We start from the raw sequence: 23691 nt of genomic DNA on the forward strand, positions 1-23691 counted from the left end.
CTTAAGTGAGTTTTCAATTCCAGAAGTTCTGATTGACTTCTTTTTAAGGTGTTTATTGCCTCGTTCATTTCTTAGAATGATTTACAAGTTTCTTTGTGTTGATTTTCAACCTTTTTTTGGATCCCAATGAGCTTCCTTGTAATTCATGCTTTGAATTCTTTATCTGTCATTTCTGAGTTTCCATTTTGGTTAGGGATCGTTGCTGGAGAGCTAGTGTGATTATCAAGTGGTGTCACTACATTCAGGTTTTTTGTTTGGCCAGAATTCTTACACTGGTTCTTTCTCATCTGGAAACACTGGCACTTTTGTAATTACTTTCATGCAGGTAAGATTTTTTTGTTTTTCTTTTCCTATCCCTGTAATATTTTTTTTCTTTCCCTTTCCTTTCCCCAACTCCCTAGGGGATATGATTGTAGAGAATGCTGGGTAGCATCTTTTGGCTTTGTTTCTATAGCCTTATATACTTCTTTGGGCAGATTTTATACTGGGCTGTAGGTTTTGACCTACAAGCCAGTAGATGGCGCTTATGAGTAAGATCACTTAGCTGTAGCCAGTGTGGCTAGCTATACACTTGATGCTTGTTTACAGGAAGAAGCTCTCTGTTGCCTCAGGCATTGGGCTGATATGTGGAGTGCACAGTGGCCTGAGCTCCCTGCTCAGCCCCAGGGAAGTGGGAAGCAAGATGGGTGGGGCCAGGCCACCTACAGTCCCCTGATGGCAGGCACAATCACTAACACTGAGGGAGAAGCCAGTGGGCAGTCACCAAGCACCCAGAGGTAGTCGTAGGCATGGAGCTGGGAAACCTCCTTGGCCCCAAGTTCTCTGCACAGGCAGGGGTGGAGGCCTGAACTCTTAATCCAGGAGAGTGGGTGCTCCAGGTACCTGGAGATCTGCCTGGGTACAGAGTGCAGAGGGCCCTGCTGTACCACAGTCTCTACACAGGAAAGATGGGGTGTCTCAGGCTGGCAATCCAGGCAAACAGGTCCTCTGACTGCCTGAAGCTATGCCCGGGAATGGGGCAGAGAGTGCCCTGCTTTACCATGGTCTTGGCATAGGGAGAGTAGGCTGGCTCAGCCTGCTGATCCAAGTGAATGGGTGCTCCAGTTGCCTGGAGATCTGCCTGGGCTTGAAGCAGAGAAGGTCCTGCTGCACCCCGACTTTTGTTTTTTAGGACTATCCACATAGCATAGATGATCCAGGCCATGATGCCTTTGGTAAGGCCAAGAGGTTACTTTTCTTTGATGTTTGCCTTTGAAGATGTTTTTAATGTTTGAATTTACCCTTTTTCTGGTGTTATTGTCCTTCTTGGGCCTTGTCTTTGTCTGATGGTGTCTTACCTGACTTCAGAGGACTAAACTTTTTTCTCAATCCTTTCCAACTCTAGGTTACTAGGATTCTTACATGCCCCAGGAGTATCTGGAAGCTTCATTACTTGCTTTTCTGCCTATTGCCTTGATTCATTTTCATTCCTTTTTTTTTTTTTTTTTTTTGATAATGGGGTCTCATTCTGTTATCCAGGCTGTTGTGCAGTAATGTGATCACAGCTTACTGCATGCAGCCTCAACCACCCAGGGTCAGGGGATCCTCAACCTCCTGTGTGGCTAGAACTACAGGTATACACCACCACACCTGGCTACTTTTTTGTTTTTATTTTGTTTTGTTTGGAGAGACGGTTTTGTCATGTTTTTCAGGCTACTCTTGAACTCCTGGGCTCAAGTGATCTGCCTGCCTCGGCCTCCCAAAGTGCTGGGATTACAGGTATGAGTCATTGTGCCTAGCCCATTTTCATTCTTTATATCAGATGTTTAAAATAGAAATGTTTTAAGATCTCTAGCCCAGCATATTCTCATATCCCAGGGAGTGGGAATCCTCTGGGAAAATTTTCAAAAGAATGATTTCTAAAGCCCACCCCACACCTACATGTCAGAATCTCTAAGGTGCAGGGCTTGTGGGTATGTTTAAAAGCCTCCTAGATAATTCTGATGCATTACAAGTTTGAGAACCACCGACACAGAAAAAGTTAATTATTTCTTCATGTAAACTTAGATAATTAAATAATAAAACCTAATGCTATTGAAGATAAGGTAACATATATTGTAAGCATGCACTAATTCTAGCTTAGTATCAATATTGTTATGTGCTAGGCTCCATTCATATATCTTGTCCTTCACATATCTTGTCATTTATTATTCACAAGAATCCTATAGCTACCACTTGTATTCTCATTTTAGAGATTAGCAAATCAAAGCACAGAGAAATTAAATTATTCAAGTTTATATAGCTAGTGGGTAGCAGAATTGTTACTTAAATACAAGTAATAATTCTAATTCCAGAGCATATAATCTTAATGCACCACCTTTACAGTCTTCCAGGTAATTCACAGAGTTAATTTTATTGATTCCCAAACGGTTTGTAACATTATAGAATGCAGCAAGAAAAACATATTTGGATAAATTAGGTATTTATGTTGATTTCGTGTAGGTATTGAGGAAGCAGAATAACAAAGTAGAAATCACCTCAGTTTAGTCAGATTTAGGCATTAATCTCTCCTCAGCTGCTTGTTACTATGTAGCTGTGAGAAAGTAAATTATCACAGAGCTGTTATTCTTTTGTTGGTAAAGGAGGATAATTATTTTTACTTCATGGGGTTTTTGAAGAAATAACATAAAATATAACCTGTAATATACTGCTTTGCACACAGTAGATGGCTAGTATCAGAACGTAAGGAATCCTCTAAGGAAGTTATGTTGGCTTCTCAGCAGGAGATTGTAGTAAGCCTTAGTCTAGGACGTTGATGGAACAGCTGATGGGTACTGGTTGATGGTGCTGGTGGGGGCCAATGCTGACTGTCGGTGTTGAGAATCTACCAAGTGCCAAGCATCGTCCTAGGCTCTGGAGGTAAAACAGTGAGTGAGACATAGTCTTACTGCTTTCAAGAAGCTTGCAGTTCACTTATCTATATAATCAGACAGATATATACACAATTACTTTCTTTGCTAGATGCTAGGACACAGAAGAGGGGGTTACTCAGCCAAACCATTGCAGATGAGGAATGACTTTCTAGAGGGAAGAGGATGAGAATGTGAGGGGTTAGATTAGTAAATCCAGATAGGAGGAAAGGTAAAGGTTGGCAGAAATTTGTCATTACTATAAAGGTGTTCCATTCATCCAACGTTTATGAAAATATCAGGGATCTTAGGAAACTTTTATCAGTTCACTGTTAGAATATTAAGAGCCTACTTTTAGGTTTAGTCTTGACTAAAGCAGACAGTTTTTCAAAGTAAAATCAAAATGGCACTATTTATATGTAATACTGAATTTTCTGTCAAATAGCACTTTTTGGAGTCTACGTGCTTGTTATTTGGTAGTATTGTCACATTAGGTTATACATCGGAGGAAGAGAGAAGAGAAACAAAGGAACAGTAACCTTCAGAGGATGGAAATGATGATTTGTATGTGGGGTGAATTTCGTCATGCACCGTGTCTGCTATTTTCACACTTCCCTTTTCCTATCATCCTTTTTCACGTATGATGAAAAATAATTTGTTACATAGTTACCATAGTACATAGTTTTTTAAAAATTTGATACCATTTGTTGCTCTTGTATGGATTTGATGGTTGAGATTTCTTTCCATCTTTCTCTAATGCTCCCAATAAAATAGCATATTAAAAATGCAAGGGAAAGACCATTTCTTTTGGCAAAACTGGGGAAAGTGAAAGGGAATGAATAAAAAATTTATTGGAAGGGGAGGAATGTGAGTCTAGGGGAAGGAAGATGATGTTGTAACAGATAAAATGATATTGGGGATTACAGGAAAATGAATGAAGTTGGTCTTGAAAAATACCCCCAAAGCAGAGGCAGTAGTTCTGCATGTTTTGGTAATCTGATGAGTGTGACTTGATGTAAGAGTACACTTTTGATCTCCTACTTGTATATCTATATGACACCTACCTATAAGTACTGTAGTTTTTTATATGTACTATAGTCCTGCTCAAGACATGAGCAGTCTCTGACTAGAACTGGGGAAAGTGGAGCAGCAGTTAGTGTGGGTATTTGGAAACATTGGAAAACAGTTGTTAGGGGACTTAAGCTCTTAATCCCTGAGGATTTAGCAGAGGCTAGAAAGAGGAAGGGAAAAATGAAATCAAGTTAGTAAAAAATTGATTCTGAAAATAATACTTGGGAAAGTTTACAAAATGAGGTTGAAATTGTGAACATAGACATGTTTACTGTGATGACAAATCTTAGTATACTAGGAGTAGCCAAAACCTTGAATGGAGAGATACAGTTTTAGACACCACCCCTCAAAAAGAGAGTTTATAATACTGTCCTACAAACTTACCATCAAATACTTGTTTGCATCTTTATGGTATGAAGTTGGGGAGGATGGTAGAAATGTTGAACATAAAAGCATGTTGCTCCAATGACTGTGGTGGTGTTGGGGTATGTTGAATTTCAGGGCCCTTTGAGAGAGAAGTATTCATGCCTCATTGGGGTTTAAATTTTAGCAGACTCTTCACTATCTTTGGGCACTTTTTTCTAAGAGTTTGTTGTTGTTTTGGCAGGTACAAAATTGCTTCTTGAAACTGAACGTTATGATCTCTCTACCTCAACTTCTGCTTGTTTCCTTTTACCTCTATCCATTTTCTCTCTTTTTCACTTGTTCTTCCAGCTGTAACTGTCTCCCTCTTTAAATATTGCAGTGCTTCCATAGTAATCCATTCTGTTCTCTTTCTGCACACGTTCTGTTGGTCATCTCATACACTGCACTATCATCAATGTGTTAATGATTCCGGAATCCTTTATATTCTACCTCTTTGAAAGCCATCTGAACATATCTTCTTGGGTGTCCTGTTGCCACCTCATGATTAATGTGTATGCAACTGAGTTCATCAGCCTCTCCCTCAGACATCTGTTATCTCCCATAAACTCAGGCCTGGCTAAATGGCATTAATGAGTCCCCCATGCCAGGAACCTTGGTGTTCATAGGAGCTTATTCGGAGAATATAAACAAAGTTTTATGCTTCATCACAGTACCTGTATTGTATTTAATACCACAAAAAAAAAAAATTGGAGCCAATCTGAAGTCCTAATCACTGCATTTCTTAAAAACTATGATACACACACATGCACACACACAGAAATATTTTACAGACAGTAAAATCTCTGTGGAATATTTAATGACATGAGAAGGGACATACGTAAACTTAGTGAAAAAAAGATGCTCTTAAGCAATATATTCACTATGATTCCATAATTATTCAAATAAAACTATAGATATTTATAGAAAGAATGCATATGCAGATATTCACTTTAATTCTAGATTGTACAGCTATGGGTGATTTTAATTTTATTTTTATTTACCTGTATTTTCCAACGTTGTGTAGTAAAAATGAATTACTTTTGTAATTCACACATGCGGACAATTTGGCCTCCCTTTTTTACTCCCAACACTTGTTGAAGTAGTTTAATATCTTCATCACTCCAACTATTGCTGCTTAGTTCAACTACTCATTATATCTGGATGAGACACAGCACCCTGTTGACTTTGCTGCTCAGCTGCCAAGCTCCCTTCCTGAAAATCCTAGCTGATGCAGTTCTTCATTTGTATAACTGTTCCAATTAGGTGGCTGTGTATTAAATCTCAAAAACCATCAAGAACAGAGGAAATTGTGAATGTTGTTCCTTGTAACTAGTTTACCATCTGGTCTGAAGACCTTCAGCTGATGGAATTCTGCCAACTCAAGATTTAATTTAATATATTTACCTACCTTAACCAAGTCACTTTTAACCAGAGCATGGATAGTTATGCAGATTTGGGGGTGAGGAGAGGTGAAGGAAGGGAGGGAGAGAAAATGTGATTTGAACTCAGGCCTTTACAAATCTATGCTCATTCCTTCTGTTCTACCTCTACAAATTGCCATACTTTGTCCTTGCTGGGTGTATGTTCCCCCCTCCTGTATTCAATAGACAGTTCATTGGTTTTTTTGAGCATTTAGCCAGTAAGAACAAATAGGCAGATAATGAAAATCCATCCATTTTAGTGCCAGTTATTCTATCAGCAGATCCTATTAGGAGTATTTATTGAAGCATGTCATGCTGATAGTCCCGGAGTGTAATTATACTTGCAGATTTTTCTTGCTTTCAGAGAGTTTGTAATATGTTCCAGATGGTTAAATAGGAAAGAGTAGACAATTTATACTGTCTTTTCACTTATGATTAAAAATTTGATGTTACTTACTACTTATGTTACCATTATTGCTTTGTTGGATTTTTACATGAGAGGAATTTAAACAAAATGTGTGAAATTTAAAACTCTTCTGCTATAGTCAGCAATTAACAGGACTTGTCATAGATTCTTTCACCTTGTTGTTTAATTGCTTCTATTTAGGCATCATTAAAATGATATAATTGTGTCTTCAGTAGTAATTCTTTTATGCATGTAGCCTTTATTCTTGGAAAGTATTCATTTGGGTTTGTTTTAGACTTAAAATTAAATGGTGAACCTTCTTGTGGAAGTTTACATGAAACTGAAAAAGAGTAATTTTCCAAACTGTTGAAGATTCTTTGACCTTTTGCCACAAACTATTAATAATATGGCCTTAGATTCAAAATTAGTAAATCTACTACCAATAGTAGGAGTGATGATTTTTCATCGATTCATTCATACTCTCTTGACTACCCTTATCTGACTAATCAACTACTTATTTTGAAAGGCAGCTTACCAGACATTGTGAATATAGCCTGTGAACTCAGTTTAGAACAGTTAATGGATCAAAGGGGTCCAGACCCAGAACCCTTGGCTTCATTATGACCTTGAGTTAACCAATAAACTGACTGGTTGGTTAACCTGGAGAAATATGTTGTTTTTCAGTAAGAGATAGAATACTCAAAGTATAATCATTTGGTCGGGGCACGGGGACAGATTGATTTTGATCCTTAGACTACCATTCTCTGTCCTTGAAGTTCTTTTCCAGACTTCTTACAAACAAGAAAACAAGCCAAATATTATAAAAATAATTATAGTTATAGAATTACAAAGATAACTATAAAATTATATTTTTGGTGATAAATAATAGAGATTATTCCCAAAGGGTTTTTTGAGGGAGATAAAGGGAGTAGTTTGATCCAGCAAGATTTACTTCCTATAAATTGCCTTTAAGAATCTTTGTTCTTTTTCAGATTTTCTTGTTCTTCTTTAACCTGCCACATCCTACCTCTTCCTGACTTTCTCTCCCCAAAACAGCCCACCCTCTCAGCCTTTTCAGACTCCTCAGTCCTTCCTCATACTTACTGTACAGAATTCTTTCCAGGCCGGGCGCGGTGGCTCACGCCTGTAATCCCAGCACTTTGGGAGGCCGAAGTGCGCAGATCACCTGAGGTCAGGAGTTTGAGACCAGCCTAAACATGGAGAAACGCCATCTCTACTAAAAATACAAAATTGGCTGGGCATGGTGGTGCATGCCTGTAATCCCAGCTACTCGGGAGACTGAAGCAGGAGAATTGCTTGAACCTGGGAGGTGGAGGTTGCAGTGAGCCGAGATCGCGCCATTGCTCTCCAGCCTGGGCAACAAGAGTGAAACTCCGTCTCAAGAAAACAAAAAAAAATTCTTTCCAGTTTTTCCAGGTAAAATTCTTATCCCTTCTACAAAATTTAAATTCCTTATCAGCAAGATCAAAGCCCAAACTAGGACTAAGAAAAGCATGCCTTTGGGGAGACTCAGTTCATCTTGCAATAATAAACTGGCAGTAATTTCAGATTTCTATTTTTATGACTGTTGCCAAATTTTATATAATTTGGTTTGTTCAGCTTTTACAGCGAACCTCATGTTCAAATTATTATTAACTATTCAATATTGGCTGGGTGCGGTGGCTCATGCCTGTACTCCCAACACTTGGGGAGGCCGAGGAGGATGGATCACCTGAGGTCAGGAGTTCGAGACCAGCTTGACCAACATGGAGAAACCCCGTCTCTACTAAAAATACAAAAATTAGCCAGGCGTGGTGGTGCATGCCTGTAATCCCAGCTACTTGGGAAGGCTGAGGCAGGAGAATCTCTTGAACTTGGGAGGCAGAGGTTTTGGTGAGCTGAGATTGCGCCATTGTACTCCAGCCTGGGCAACAAGAGCGAAACTTTGTCTCAAAAACAAAACAAAACAAAATTATTCAATGTTATGAGTCTTTCTGGGAATATACAATACAATATAGGCAAATTTAATTCTTATTTTTGTTGTGTGTTTTTAAAGTGTTCTGTATTTTCACTTGTGCACATGTATAAAAATTTGATTTTATACAGATGTCTTAAGATGGGATTAATTTTTTAAAGAATGATTCACAGAATTTCATTCAATGGAATATTGTAGCTTTATATATAAAGAATGGAATTTGACTTATAAAAGTTTAGGATATGCAGGACCTTTCTACACTATTTAAGTAAGAATTGCATGTATGTGATGAAATTTAAGCTAATTAGGGAAAATATCTTTCTGGGTTAGTGGTAAGAGATAATAACAGGATATTTGAAAAGAAATGCTACTTTGAATTTATGATACCATGTTTCTTCTTGTTAACTAAGCTAGAAATTTTTCTTTATTCCTTCTTTGGAGTATCCCAGCCCTCTTATCTACCCTGCTTTCGTCATGGGAAGAGTTGTTAACTGTGATTCTCATAATCTTGTGTGGTATGTGGGGGGTGGGGAGGAGTTCCCTTATTCACCTGGCCCTTTTCCTGGAATATGGCATGTGAAATACCTTGTCTTGTTGAAACATTTAGAAAATTACAGTAATGACACTTCAGTCCTAATCTTTCCTGAGGCTTCCTTTGTCCCCTTAATATATATCTGGTATATTTTAAATGTCTTGATTTTTTTTGTTTTCCCTTTGGACACTTGAACCGTGGCACTTCAGTGTTTAATTGAACATTGATATTGTCTAGAATTTTTTGTGTATGTGTATGTTCAGGCAGCTTTCTTTTTCTTTCTTTCTTTCTTTTCTTTCTTTTCTTTCTTTTCTTTCTTTCTTCTTTCGACGGAGTTTTGCTCCATCTCAAGGCTGGAGTACAATGGTGCGATCTTGGCTTACTACAACCTCCACCTCCTGGGTTCAAGTGATTCTTCTGCCTCAGCCTCCTGAGTAGCTGGGATTACAGGCGCCCGCCACCACGCGCAGCTAATTATTTGTATTTTTAGTAGAGACAGGGTTTCACCATGTTGGCCAGGCTGGTCTCGAACTCCAGACCTCAGGTGATCCACCTGCCTTGGCCTCCCAAAGTCTTGGGATTACAGGCATGACCATTCAGGCAGCTTTCTAAGCAGAGCTCATGAATTTGAATCCCCTGTCTAATTTGTACCTAATCTCTGTCTTTCTGTATCCTAGAAGGGATTAAGTCTAATTTGTACCTAATATCTGTCTTTCTGTAGCCTAGGAGGCTTTGTTAGGAATTGGTATATGCCTTTGTCTCATTTCCCCAAACCTAATGTTTGACCTTATACTGTTAGCTGACTGTCAAGTTCTGTTCACAGAGTGACACCTCTAGTCCCCTTGTGTTTTGACATGTTAACTGTGTGAGAGGAAAATGCTCAGACACTCCTGAGAAATCAGGCTGCATCCACTTACATATCCAGCAAAATAGATGATGAACATAGGAGAAGGAGAACCATACAGCAGTCTGGTTTAGTGCACACTGACCTCCAATATAGCCAGTTAGTATACAGGTATTTGACCTAAATAAGAACTGGTTTTTTTTTTCCCTTCTGAGGAGGAGCAGTTGTAGCCACAATGATAAAAAATAGTTTATCCTCATATACCACTGTTTCTCAACAACACCACTGTTGACTTTGGGGTCAGATAATTCTTTGTTGTGGGGACTGTACTATGCATTGTAAGATGTTCAGCAGCATCTGTTATCTACCTAGTAGACGTCTGTAGACAGATGTAGACATCCACCCTGAGTTGTGATAACAAAAAATGCCTCCAAACATTACCAGTGTTTCCTGGGAGGTAAGACAGCCCCAGTTAATAACTACCGCCCTATACTTATGATTATATCTTTGTACTTTTGATTATATGGTGAAGACAAATTCTTAGAAGATAGATTGTGCATTGTAATTATTTTGGTAACTCCAGAAGGATATACCAATTTCTATTTCAAAAACAATATAAGACATTATATATTTCCCTAGACCCTTACCAATGCTGGATTTTGTCAGTTTTTTTAGTCCTTTGCCATTTTGATAGATGCCATAATTTTAATTCGAATAGTTATTAATAAAGTTGGATATATTTGAATTTTTATTGTCTATTGTAGATCATCTTTTGTGCATTGCTTGCTTTTGTCCTTTGCTCATTTTTCTGGGGATGTTAATTTGGTCATTTGTGGTTTCTCCTAGTAGGTTGAATTTATTGAGGTGTCACATATAAGATACTCAATAGATTTTTAAGTTGAATGTAGATACTCAATAGATTTTTCTTTCTCTAAAGAAAGAGGGTATGTATGTGTTGCATGTGTTTGTGCATGACCATGTGTATGCATGTGTATATGTTCATGTGTATATATATATTCATGGGCACAGAAGAGCAGAGGGCCAAAGTCTGAACTGTATGTCCACATTTACCAGGCATTACAAGGATATTGAGAAGAAGTGGAGGACAACCAGTATACTTTTCTTAGAATATATCTGAAAGGTCAAAGAGAAAAGTGACTTTAATTTGATAGGAAGTTCACCTCAAATCTCCCTAGCCAAATTCTGTAAGGTCAAACAAGTGATGAATATTCAAAGGACCAAAAGAAGTTAAAGGTAGAAATTCAGAGAAGTGATATAGTAAGGGTATGAGAATGGGAGGCTTAAATTTCATAGCATTGTCTAAGTAATGTGGTATGTGGGAGAGCTAAGTATAGATTGGTGAGAGAGCCTAGCTTATATAGATTACCTATGGAATTTTTTTACTTTCTCATTTTTATCAGGAGATTTATCTTCTTCACTGTTCTTGGATATCATCTAATTTTCTTTTTCTGGGCTCCAGATCTCTGTCTTTGTCTTTGAAACGATCTTTGCCCTCTTCTTTCAGAGCACATACAAAGATAATAATAAATATATATCTAGGGCAAAAGTTCTCATCATATGGTCTGCACACCCCTCGGAGGGTCTGTATTAGGCTGCTTGGGCTGCCATAGCAGAATACCACAGACTGGGTGGTTTAAACAATAGAAATTTATTTTCTCACAGTTCTGGAAACTGAAAGACCAAGATCAAGATACCATCAGGGTTGGTTTCTGGTGAGGCCTCTCTGTATTTGGCTGCCATCTTCTTGTGTCCCCACATTACGTTTCCTCTGTGCCTGTGCACTCCTGGTGTCTCTTTCTCCTCTTATAAGGGCACCAGTCTTATTGGACTGGGGCTCCACCCTTAGGACTTCATTTAACCTTAGTTACCTCCTTACTAGCCCTATCTCCAAGTACAGTCACTCTGGGGGTTAGGACTTCAACATATGAACTTGAGAGGGGGACACAATTCAGTCTATAACAGAGCCCCTAAGACCTTTTCATGGAGTCCACAACATCAAAATTGTTTTATTAATAATATTAGGATGTTGTGTTCCTTTTCTATTGTATAGACATTCTCACCAATAGTGCAAAAGTAATGGAGGGTAAAATTGATGCCTTCTCATAAACTGAGGCTGTAGTACCCAATTGTATTCTTGGTTATTATTTTCTTTGTTACTACATAATTGCAGTAAAGAAAAAAAAATGGGTTATTAAAGGGCTGTTCTCAGTTTTAATTTATAATACAGTAAATATTGGTAATTCATATTAATTAAACCTCTTTGGGTCTGTGATAATTTTTAAAAGTATAAAGGGATCCGTAAACCAAAAACATTTAAGAACTGATGATCTATGGGAAAGAAGGGGCTATTAATCAAGTAAATTTTTCTATTTTCTATTCTTGATTCATAAGGCAAATAGTTCTGTCGTAATCAGAGATAATAAGCTTTTATTTTTAAAAAGTCGACAGATTACATTTCTGTATTTATCTTTAATGAAAGCAAAAAGTTTTGAATGTCTGCATATTCAATTTTCAGTAGATTCTCTGCCCCTGTTCTTTCTGCCTATCAGCCCTGCTTCCCCCACCAGCTTTGGTCCTTGCTTCTGGTGAGAAGAGGCAAGGTAGTTTTTCTTAAGTCTGGTCCATTGCTTGTTGTTCAAATGCTACTGTTTTGTTGATGAATGGCAGATACAATTCCTTTCTTAGGGAAGTTGCTGCTAAATGGTGAAACAACATATACATGTGCAAGATATTACTCTACATATCAATATAGAATATTTTGAACAGAATATTTTCCAGGAAGTAAAATGACATTTCTTATAAATGGGTATTGAGCAGACTCTTGGGGTGGATGCATGAATTGACAGAGAAGAGAGGAGGAGGAGAAAGAGTATGTGTAGAGAAGGGTTTGACAAACTTTTACTGTAAAGGACCAGATAATAAATGCTGTAGACATTGCCAACCATACGGGAGCTACTGGACTCAGCTGGTGTAGTGTGAAAGCAGCCATAGACAATAAGTCATAAACAAATGAGTGTGAGTGTGTTCCAACAAAACTTTGTTTATGGACATTGAAATTGAATTTCATGTAATTGTGTTGTGTCATGAAATATTATTATTCTTTTGATTTTTTTCAACCATTTAAAAAATGTAAAAACTGGCCAGATGTGGTGGTACACACCTGTAATCCCCGTTACTCAGGAGGCTGAGGCACGAGAATTGCTTGAACCCTTGAGGTGGGAGTAGCAGTGAGCCGAGATCGCATCACTGCACCCCAGCCTGGGTGACAGAGCGAGACTCTGTCTCAAAAAAAAAAAAAAGTGAAAACCATTCTTAGCTCACAGGCCATACAGAAACAGGTGGTGAACCTGATTTAGCCTGAGAGCCATAGTTTGCTGACCCTGGTATAGAAGATTAAGAAGATTAGCAATTCTAAGAACCAAGAACCAAATGAGAGATGAGTGCCATTTGTGTCTAAAGGCTAGAAGATGCCTGCCATATTGGTTTCAGACAAGGCTGAAGGAAAGGTGAGAATGTGTTCATGGCCACATGAACTGGAGATTTAAAAATTTTTTTGTTGCTCTTTTCAGTGAACTAACTTTTGCTTTGTTAATTTTTTCTACTGTTTTATTTCTTTCACTGATGTCTGCATTTAGATTATCTTCTTTCTTTTACTTCCTTTGGGTTTACTTTGCTCTTTTCTTCCTAGCTTCTTAAGATAGAACCTTGAAATCTATTTCCCTCTAAAGGAGACATTTAAAGCTATAAAATCTTCTTCCTCCCCTTTAAACACTGCCTTCTCTGTGTTCTCCAGATGTTTATATGTATTTTTATTTGCACTTTTCATTACGTTCCATTTGAAATAATTCAGTGTTTTCTGGGGGTTTTTTTCCTCCATGGATTATTTAGAAGTGTGTTGGCTTTAAACATTTGAAGTTTTGGAGTTTTTCTAAACACTTACTGTTACTGGTTTTTAATTTATTTCAGTTGTGTACAAACAACACACTCTGAGAAGTTTAATCCTTTTAAATTTATTTTGATTTATCAGCATAAGTCATATCAGTCTTGGTGAAATTACATGTACTCAAAAAGAATGTATTCTATAGTTGTTGGGTATAATGTTCTAAAAATGTCACTTAGGTCGAGGTGGCTGATCAGATCTACTATGTCTTTATTGATTTTTGTTTTAGAGGGGTCTGGTTCTTCTATCAAATGCTAAGAGAGGGACATTAAAATCTTCAGCTGTAGCAGTGTGTATGTTTTTCTCTAATTTAGTCACTTTTTCCTCATGTATATTTAAGCTCTGTCATTGCCGGCTGTGATAATGGGAGACCTTGAATGCAAGGTAGCAAGAGTGGGAATTCTTTATTGAAAGGCACTGTTGGGTGGTGACTAGGGGTCTGACATTGTGACATGGGATGTGGGGACTTGTTCAGCAGGATATACTGCATAGGCAGACCAGGGATAGTAGTTAGACGTGCTGCTAAAGTGCTTCCTTCAGACTCGGATTGCTAACAGTATGGAGTATAATGATTTAAAAATAATGAATGTGATGCTGTTCTGATAAACACTGGAGAGAAAGAATCAGCAGGAGATCTTAATGGATTGAATATAGGAAAATCAAGGAGAGCTGACTGAAGCAGTTCTAAGGACCAAGAGAGCTGGGAAAGTGGTAGTATGGTTGCTGGTGATAGCAGTGTATTTAGCAGTGACTTTAAGTGGTAGAGATGAGGATTTTTTTTTTGACCTAATAAATTTTGGATGTTACCTGGATATCTAAATATAGGCATCATTTTGTTAATAGTGAGAATTTCCAGATTGGTAAAAGAGGATAAGAGTTTCTACTGGGTTTTCATTGCCTGCATACTATGAAATAATTGATTTCTGAATAATTGTGGGGTTAAGATTTTATATGTGGTCTTAGCTCAGATATACCCCTAATGTATAAACTTTTCTTAATCACTCTTCTAAAGTATCTCTCCTAGTCAGTCTCTACTTCATTATTCTGTTTTCTTTTCCTCCTACTAGAATGTAAGCTAAAGGAGAGTGGGGCCTTTCAACTCTTTTGTTCACTGCTGTATCCCTAGCACTTGGTACAAGACAAATAAGCCTATCACATATTAGGCTTTTAATATTTGAGAATTGAATGACTGCCTGTTAGAAAAGAGAAAATATGTATACTGAGTAAAAGAAATAAAAAGCACATGTTTTATAATTTGATTTTAAAATAACTTACTAATGTTTAATACCTGTTTTTGTTTTTTGTTTTTTGTTTTTTGCTTTTTTTTTTTTCTTTTTTAAGTTAAGGCTAGGTCTCTGTTTATCATTCCTTACCCCCTACCCCCACTACTGTGCATGTCACCATATGGAAAGTGATGGTTACATGTGATATAAATTAGCACACTTTATTATATAATTAAACTTTGCATCCCCCAAAAATGGAATTACTTATTAAAATTTCTAAGTACATATGCTGGTCACTACTTTAAAAGGTAATATGTAATTTAGAAATATGATCAAAATAAATCTAAATACTTGGAAACATAGTTTTACTGTTAACTTTAGTAGCTGTTCTTTGCTATCCTTAAGGGGTACAAAGAGCTGGTAAGACTGTCGTTGTCAGTTAACAGTGTGGTAGAGTAGATAGAACCTGCACATAGAAAAAATTAGTAGGCCGGGCGCAGTGGCTCAAGCCTGTAATCCCAGCACTTTGGGAGGCCGAGACAGGCGGATCACGAGGTCAGGAGATCGAGACCATCCTGGCTAACCCAGTGAAACCCCGTCTCTACTAAAAAAATACAAAAAAAAACTAACCAGGCGAGGTGGCGGGCGCCTGTAGTCCCAGCTACTCGGGAGGCTGAGGCAGGAGAATGGCAGGAACCCGGGAGGCGGAGCTTGCAGTGAGCTGAGATCCGGCCACTGCACTCCAGCCTGGGCAACAGAGCAAGACTCCGTCTCAAAAAAAAAAAAAAAATTAGTAATGCAAACAGTTATCTGATAAAGTGTATGCCAGTTTTAACTGTCACCTAAAGAGATTTAATATTTACCTTTTCTTGGTCCTTAGTAGAATGCCATCTTCTAATACATATAAAACCTATATTGGAAATTAAAATCCTATCTGAGTATCCTGCCATAATGTTTTGGAGATTTAGAACAACTTGGTTTTGATGGTCCTCAGTAGAAGCTTTTTGATTAAGTAGGTTGTTCTTTAGGAAAGAACTAAACACTTCCGGTTTAGGTGTTAGGTTTAATTTTTAGCTTTTTGAGTGTGGATTTTCTCTGACATCTTGTTTTCTCTTGCCTTCTGGCAAATACAGAGAGAAATTGTGTTGCAGAATGATGATACAAAAATGCTCTTCCTCCAAGTAGTAGAGGCTAATCTAGCAGTTGTACTAATTGTGCTTTAGTTTTCCTTCCTCCCTCTGTTCTCACCTTCAAATCTGTGCCTAATTCCTTATATTAATAATCTGGGAGGCCGGGCACAGTAGCTCACACCTGTAATCCCAGCACTTTGGGAGGCCAAGGCGGGTGGAGGACCTGAGGTCAAGAGTTCGAGACCAGCTTGGCCAACATGTTGGAACCCCGTCTCTACTAAAAATACAAAAATTAACTGGATGTGGTGGCGGGTTCCTATACCCAGTTACTTGGGAGGCTGAGGCAGGAGAATTGCTTGAACCTGGGAGGCAGAGGTTGCAGTGAGCTGAGATTGCGCCATTGCACTCTAGCCTGGGTAACAAAAGCAAAACTCCATCTCAGAAAAAAAAAATCTGGTATGTACCCCAACCAATGCCATTATTCTGAAGCTCATGGGTTTGCATAGAAAAATTTGTAATGTTCTTTGACCAGTAATGATCAGAGCTTATTCTCTTTGAGCTTTTAACTATATTAGGATTGTTGAGTTAGAGCAGGTTCGTTAATTCCATACATTAATTTTTTTTAATGTTGTATATCTACTCTGCTCCAGATTAAAAATACCTGCGTGGAGCTTACAGTTGAGTGAGAGAGATACGCAATAAACACATAATGACACAACAAATATGTAAATAAAAATAGTGGAAAAAATGTTGTGAAGAAAAATAAGAAAATGTCATGAAAGTACATGGAGGCTCATTTAGATTACTGGGTTAAGAGAAGTAGAATTTTAGCTGAAGTTGGAAGAATGAATAGGAATTGGATAGATGAAGAAGGTATGAGGGATTATTCACAGCAGGTAATATATTGTAGGTAAGGCCATAGAGTACGGAAGAAAGATTGGGGAATAGGAGAAACTTTTAATAAAGACCAGTGTGGTTAAAGCATAGTATGCTATGGGGAGAGTGGCTATGCTGTGAGTTTTGGATTTTATCATAAGTGAGATAAAACCCTGTGGAAGGGGTGTGTAAGCAGGAATAGGATACTGGATTTGTGTGTATGCAAGGGAATAGATAAGGTGGGGCTTGATGATTGAATATATAAGGTGTGATAGTGTAAAACTTTAAAGGGTGGTGATATCTGGGATTTGGGTAGCAGCGATTGAATGGGTATGAAGGTACCTTTTTGTGGATGGGGAAAAGTAAAGGAGAGTAGAGGAATTGAGTTTAGAACTCAAGGCAGATGCTTACAGGCACTTATAATAGAGCATTGAAAAAAGTATCAACACTCTTTTGAGAATAGTTTGTCTTCAAAATAGATGTGTTTAAACTGCACCCAGAATTAGTAATATTGAAATCTACTAGTGCTTTCCTCTTTAACATGAATATAATGATGCATGTAAGAGTCATGAATATTTTAGATTTAGTAGTTGATGTACAGACTTTTAAACACCCAGTTTATAAAAGTTTATATTCTACCTTTTTTCAAAAGGAACAAGAAGTAAAAATTAAGATATAACGAAATACTCTGGGTTGACTTCTTACTGTACTGTTTGAGTTTTTTGGGGTTTTTTTTTTACACTTTATCATTAAACTTAGAATGTAAACTTTAATCTCTTCCTAGAAACATTGAGATTTGAAAGAAAAAAAAAAGATACCTAAAATCTCCTGAATATATGTTACTGAAACAGGAGGATATAATGAATAATTAAAGGAATGTGTGAAATGCAAGTCAGGGAAAAACTAAGGGAAAACATGATGCTCCCATCATTTATTAGAAAGGTGGCTGCCAAGTAGAAGACAAATTAAAGTAAATTAAATTTAGCTAGCTATAGTCTGGTTATTATTAATCAGACACTTTCATGTTGTTTATCATGTGCCAGACACTGTTTTAAGTAACTTAAAAATATTAAATCTTTACTTTCTGAACAATTCTTGACTAGGTACAAGTGTTACCGCACTTTTTGTAGATGAGGAAATGGAGGCATGGAAAGATTAAGGTCAAAAAGCTACAAATGGAGTTGGACTCCAGAATCTATACTTTTAATCTTAATGCTATACTGTCTTGGTTATAAGAAGGGAATGTGGTTACCTGTAGGCAGATGTGGATAACTGAAGCTGTTAATTTATTTCACTGGTGTGAAGTTTTATTTTATCAATATACCAGATTCTATTATTGATGGGCATTTGAGTTGTTCCTACTTTTTGCTCTTATAAACTTTGTTAGCATGAACGTTATTCTTCATATGTCTTGTTGCCCGTATCCAAGAGACTTTCTCTGAGGTGGTGGTTCTCTTTATTACTGGTCCACTGGTGGAATTCTTGCCACTTACTAATGGTGCTCAGATATATTACTTGCAATTCTTGCTCTGGCCACAGAGCAGCAACAGGTTTCATATCTTTCCAACATAATGCACTTATGTCTTCTAACAGCACTCATGAATTCTTAGATTTTTTTTTTTTTTTTTTTTTTTGAGACGGAGTCTCGCTCTGTCGCCCAGGCTGGAGTGCAGTGGCGAGATCTCAGCTCACTGCAAGCTCCGCCTCCCGGGTTCCTGCCATTCTCCTGCCTCAGCCTCCCGAGTAGCTGGGACTACAGGCGCCCGCCACCTCGCCCGGCTAGTTTTTTGTAATTTTTTTTTAGTAGAGACGGGGTTTCACCGTGTTAGCCAGGATGGTCTCGATCTCCTGACCTCGTGATCCGCCCGTCTCGGCCTCCCAAAGTGCTGGGATTATAGGCTTGAGCCACCGCGCCCGGCCGAATTCTTAGATTTTTAAAGTCACCTAAAAAGTTATGTGAATAAATGAGTTCTTTTCTGGAGAGAGACTGCAAGTTTTTCGTAAAAGCATGTTGTAATCATAAAAACAATGAAATCACTTTTATTAAAGTGAAAGATAAAAAAAATAAGTAAATACTGCTTGTCTTATGTGTCCATGTGAAGAGACCACCAAACAGGCTTTGTGTGAGCAACATGGCTGTTTATTTCACCTGGGTGCAGGTGGACTGACTGAGTCCAAAAAGAGAGTCAGCAAAGGGTGGTAGATTATCGTTAGTTCTTACAGGTTTTGGGATAGGTGGTGGAGTTAGGAGCAACGTTTTGCAGTCAGGGGGTGGATCTCGCAAAGTACATTCTCAAGGATGGGGAGAATTACAAAGAACCTTCTTAAGGGTAGGGGAGGATTACAAAGAACATTGATCAGTTAGGGTGGGGCAGAAACAAATCACAATGGTGGAATGTCATCAGTTAAGGCTATTTTCACTTCTGTGGATCATCAGTGGCTTCAGACCATCTGGATGTGTACGTGCAGGTCACAGGGATATGATGGCTTAGCTTGGGCTCAGAGGCCTGGCACTGCTATTCTACTACAAAAAGCAAACAACTTTATTTTAAAGTCTATGGAAAAGTCAAATAAACTTTATACATGTATTGAATAATTTACAGCATTTTCAATGTTTACAGTGTTTTTAACATTAATATGGATGGTTTGATTTCAAATTTCATTTAAATCTTTTTCATCTTGAATTTGGAGAGCACGACTTGTGTCATCATTAATAAGAAAGTTGGTAATATTCTTTCTTCATTCTTTTATTAAAATCTTGCATTTTTTCACCCAAAATTTGATCTCATAAAACCTTCTTTTTCAGGCACCTTCTTTTTAAATTGTATTTGGGGTAAAATAATAAGTTACTATGGAATTGTAACTGCATGCCACCAAAATAATTTATAATTGCCATTAGTGTTAATGGTTTATTTATAATGACTCACTACTGGATGGCAGTATAGCTAACCTAAACTGTGAGTCCCAGAACACTGGGAATTTTGACTAACTTTGTTCTTTTCTCTCCCCATCAAAAAGTATATCCTAAAGAAGATAAGTTAAAGCCACATTATAATAATCTTGAATCTACTCTAATTTTAAGTAAATAATATGTAAATCATTGGTATTTTAATGTTTTTAATAACAAACTTTCATCACACCTCACAGTTAGTATACCGGGGTGAGAGAATTTACTGTCCTTTAGGTATATAAATACTGTGCTCTAGTTGGTAAGTTTGTTTTTTTACTTCCTTACAAGAGAGAACATTAAGCGATACTTAGATAAAATACACTTAAGAACAGTGATAAAAAAGAGAGAGAACATTAAACCACAATTTCTTTTGACAGACATATCATAAGGCAGTATTTGGTAATGAAAGATGGATTTTTTTTCCTGCCTTTTAAAAGTCACAATCCATGGTTTCAGCTTGTGTGTACAGAAGGACATTCTCTTGGTCGAAAGCTGGTTCTTTTCCCAAACCTTTCCAATAGCCTTGCTGCCTATGGTTAACTCTATTTCTGTCATATAATTCTTTATGTTATTGAGTAATTTCTGTTGCTTACAGGTTCTCAAAAATGTCAGGAAAGTGGATTTTTAAATTCTCAAAAAGATTAAGGTGATAATATATACATGAAGTAAAAATTTTTGAATAATTATAAAATAACAGGAAGATTGAAATAAATAAAATGTTAGAAATAATAATATATAGTCTTTGATTTGGGGTAAAAGTGGTACATTGAGCACTTAGTATTGTTCCCTCTCAAAACAACAGTTTAGTTAAACAACAACAAAAATAGGATAAGTAAGGATTTTTAAAAAGTCATAAATCCAGGGAGACTAGGAGAGTGGGAGGGAATATGACAAATTTTTTGAAGGGGTAGAATAGCTGGTAAATAGTAGTAGCAATCTCACTAAACTTGAAAAAGCCACTTTTAAGGGAAGAAATCTGATGACCAGTTGAACTGATACTGGTGAATCTTCAAAAGGCTCAGATATTATGTATTATGTATCTCTGGAAGTTAAGAAGGGAAGTAAGGCCGGGCGCGGTGGCTCAAGCCTGTAATCCCAGCACTTTGGGAGGCCGAGACGGGCGGATCACAAGGTCAGGAGATCGAGACCATCCTGGCTAACACGGTGAAACCCCCGTCTCTACTAAAAAATATACAAAAAACTAGCCGGGTGAGGTGGTGGGCGCCTGTAGTCCCAGCTACTCAGGAGGCTGAGGCAGGAGAATGGCGTGAACCCGGGAGGCGGAGCTTGCAGTGAGCTGAGATCCGGCCACTGCACTCCAGCCTGGGCGACAGAGCAAGACTCCATCTCAAAAAAAAAAAAAAAAAAAAGAAGGGAAGTGAGCTAAAATGAGGAAGATGGTTTAAAAGCTTTTTAAAAAGCCATTAGTTGCCCTGATCTCCTTCTTCTCTGTCACTGTGCTTATGCACTTCTCCCATCCTGACAGGTGGGAGACTTGAGGTCCATCTTTCACGTTAAAACAGAGGGTCTCTTGGCTAGTGGACACCAGTCACATTGAAGGTGGAGAGGAATTGAGTATTGACATTTCCAGTGCTCAGAACTCCTGGCCCCCTTCTCTGTTACTGGCTCCCAAATTGAAAACTAGGCCCTTTAGCATCCAGGCAGGAAACAGGAGGAATCTTTTTGAGAATCTCACCGACTCAAGGAGAAAAACCTAAAGACAAAAATAACTATACATAAATACTGTACTCCACTTGGTAAGTTTGTTTCTTCTAGGGGTATAGGTTAACAATGTGAAACTACTTTACCTGTATACAGGTGCTTGAAAAATAAGCTAAGCATTAGAAAATGGGAGCCAGGTTTCTCACATAAATATCTGTGTCCTCACAAAGAGCCTGGACAGATTGCCCTGTTGTAGGGAAGGTCATAATCGATAAGCCCCATGTATGTAACTAGAGCTTTCAGTCAACTTTGTGTACCCAGAGAACTGAATACCACTGGGCATCTGAGGAAAGCTTCTAATATGAATGACAGAAACCAAAATAAGCAAATAGAAAAAAAAAATGGAGAAAATAGATCATGCCACCTAGAAAACTTTATGTATATGTATGCATGTACACACATATAAACATACACACACGTACACATACAGCCATATATAGATACATATACATACATACACACACACGCACACATATATACAAGTACCCAGGTATGTACATGCAGAAAGACTGGATGCTGCACCAATAAAGCTAGAATGAGATATTTTAAAAAGAACATTCAGAGAGCAAAAAAGAGTTTTTACCAATTGAGAACATATAGTAGAAAAGAAAAACTCAAAGAAATATTGGACAATAAGTTGAGGAAATTTTTCTAGAAAGTAGAGCAAAAGGGCAAAGAAATAATAAACAGAAGATAAAATAAAGATACTAGTCCAGGAGTTGTATTATTAAACATTCCACAAAAGGGAAAACAATAAATGAAAAGAAAGAAAAAATGAATAGTATAATTCAAGAAAATTTCTCGTAATTGAAAGCAAAGTGCTTATTGAGTGCCTAATGTAATGGATGAAAGTAGACCAATACTCATTTAAAGAATAGGAAATATAAAAAAGCAAACTTAGATACCTAGGCTCCATAATATTCAGGGAAATGCAAATTGAAAGGAGATACTGTTTTTCATCCATTTGATAGGGTAAAAAAATTAATTATATCAAGAATTGGGAAGGATATGGGGAAAATGGCTCTCTCAAACCACACACTCTGGTGGAAGTCTGAAACAATTATTTTGGTAAACGGTTTGCCAGATGGCAAGTGGAGTTGTACATATGCAAATATTACAATCTAGAAATTCTACTTCTGGATATTGCCATTAGAAATTCTTGTACTTATGCATATGAAGATCTGAACAAGATGCTGTGTATAAGAACATTCATTGAGCCATTATTTGTAATAATAAAAACTATGGACAACCTAAATACAGAAATGGCTAAGATGTGGTATATTCACATACATATATGAACAGAACACATGCACACTTCAACATGGATAGAACTCCAAAACATAATGTATGAAGTCAGCAAAATGCAGAATATGTATGGTATATGTACATTTTAAATGTGTATTTCAAAACATACAACATTACATTGTTTATGGATATATGTATGTCTAAAAATGATATAAAAAATTGACCAGAAGGATATGTACCAAATTCATAATAATGGTTACCTCTATCAAGGGGAGGGGGAAGGAACAGGGCGGGCTCTAAGTATGGGGACTTTAGCTTTATTGGTGATGCTTCATTTCTTTAAAAAGAAGATAAATATATCACAATGTTTACTATTGTTACTTCTGAGTAATAGATCTATAGGTATTTAGTTGTTGTGTTTTTCTTTATAGCTTTAAATTCTGGCCCTTTGCCTAACTCCAAAATAACAAAGCAAGAGTGTTTTCTAGATTTCCTTTTATGTGTTAGGTACATTATAGGCAGTTTTCTGTCACCTTGCTTTCTCATCTGATTCTTAAATGGGAATTGAGGTACTGCATTAGCCAGTACATATGACAAAATCCCGCATCAGAAGCAGACAATGAAGATAGAAGGGCCTTTACCCATGAGAGACAATTTGAAACTAGGAATTGGAAGCTTCAGTCATGTCCAATAGCTGTGGGGGTTTATTAAGGGTTTGTTCCATCTGTCTCAGGTCTCCTACCCTGGATTCCTAAGGGAGGAACGCCCCCACCACCGAGACAAGATCATGCTCTTTTGCCCAGGCTGGAGTGCAGTGGCCCAATCATAGCTCGCAATAGCCTTCAACTCCTGGGCCCAAGCGATACTCCCATTTCAGCCCCTCAACTGAGTAGCCAGGACTACAGGCACACACCACCTTGCCCGGCTTATTTTTAAATTGTTTTGTAGAGACCGGGTCTCACTTTGTTGCCCAGGCTGTTCTCAAACTCCTGGCCTCAAGTGATCTTCCTGCCTGGGCCTCCCAAAATGTTGGGATTACAGG

General features: G+C 37.7%; 1 protein-coding gene across 3 annotated transcripts in view; it reads left to right on the plus strand.

Annotated features, from left to right (window-relative positions):
- NCOA1 (nuclear receptor coactivator 1) overlaps positions 1–23691 on the plus strand; it is a 282993-nt gene that overhangs the window by 113567 nt on the left and 145735 nt on the right. The window contains exon 1 of one of the 3 annotated variants that reach the window (XM_033176432.1): positions 1740–1758. The exons of 1 other annotated variant lie outside the window; for it this stretch is intronic. The gene's annotated coding sequence lies outside the window, so the exon portion shown is untranslated. Of the gene's footprint in view, positions 1–1739; positions 1759–7610; positions 7629–23691 lie in introns of those variants that run through there. One more of the 3 variants, XM_033176433.1, reaches the window with a different exon arrangement.

This window comes from Trachypithecus francoisi, unplaced genomic scaffold (genome assembly GCF_009764315.1).
Source record: "Trachypithecus francoisi isolate TF-2019V2 unplaced genomic scaffold, Tfra_2.0 Lachesis_group17, whole genome shotgun sequence".
Taxonomy (NCBI): domain Eukaryota; kingdom Metazoa; phylum Chordata; class Mammalia; order Primates; family Cercopithecidae; genus Trachypithecus; species Trachypithecus francoisi.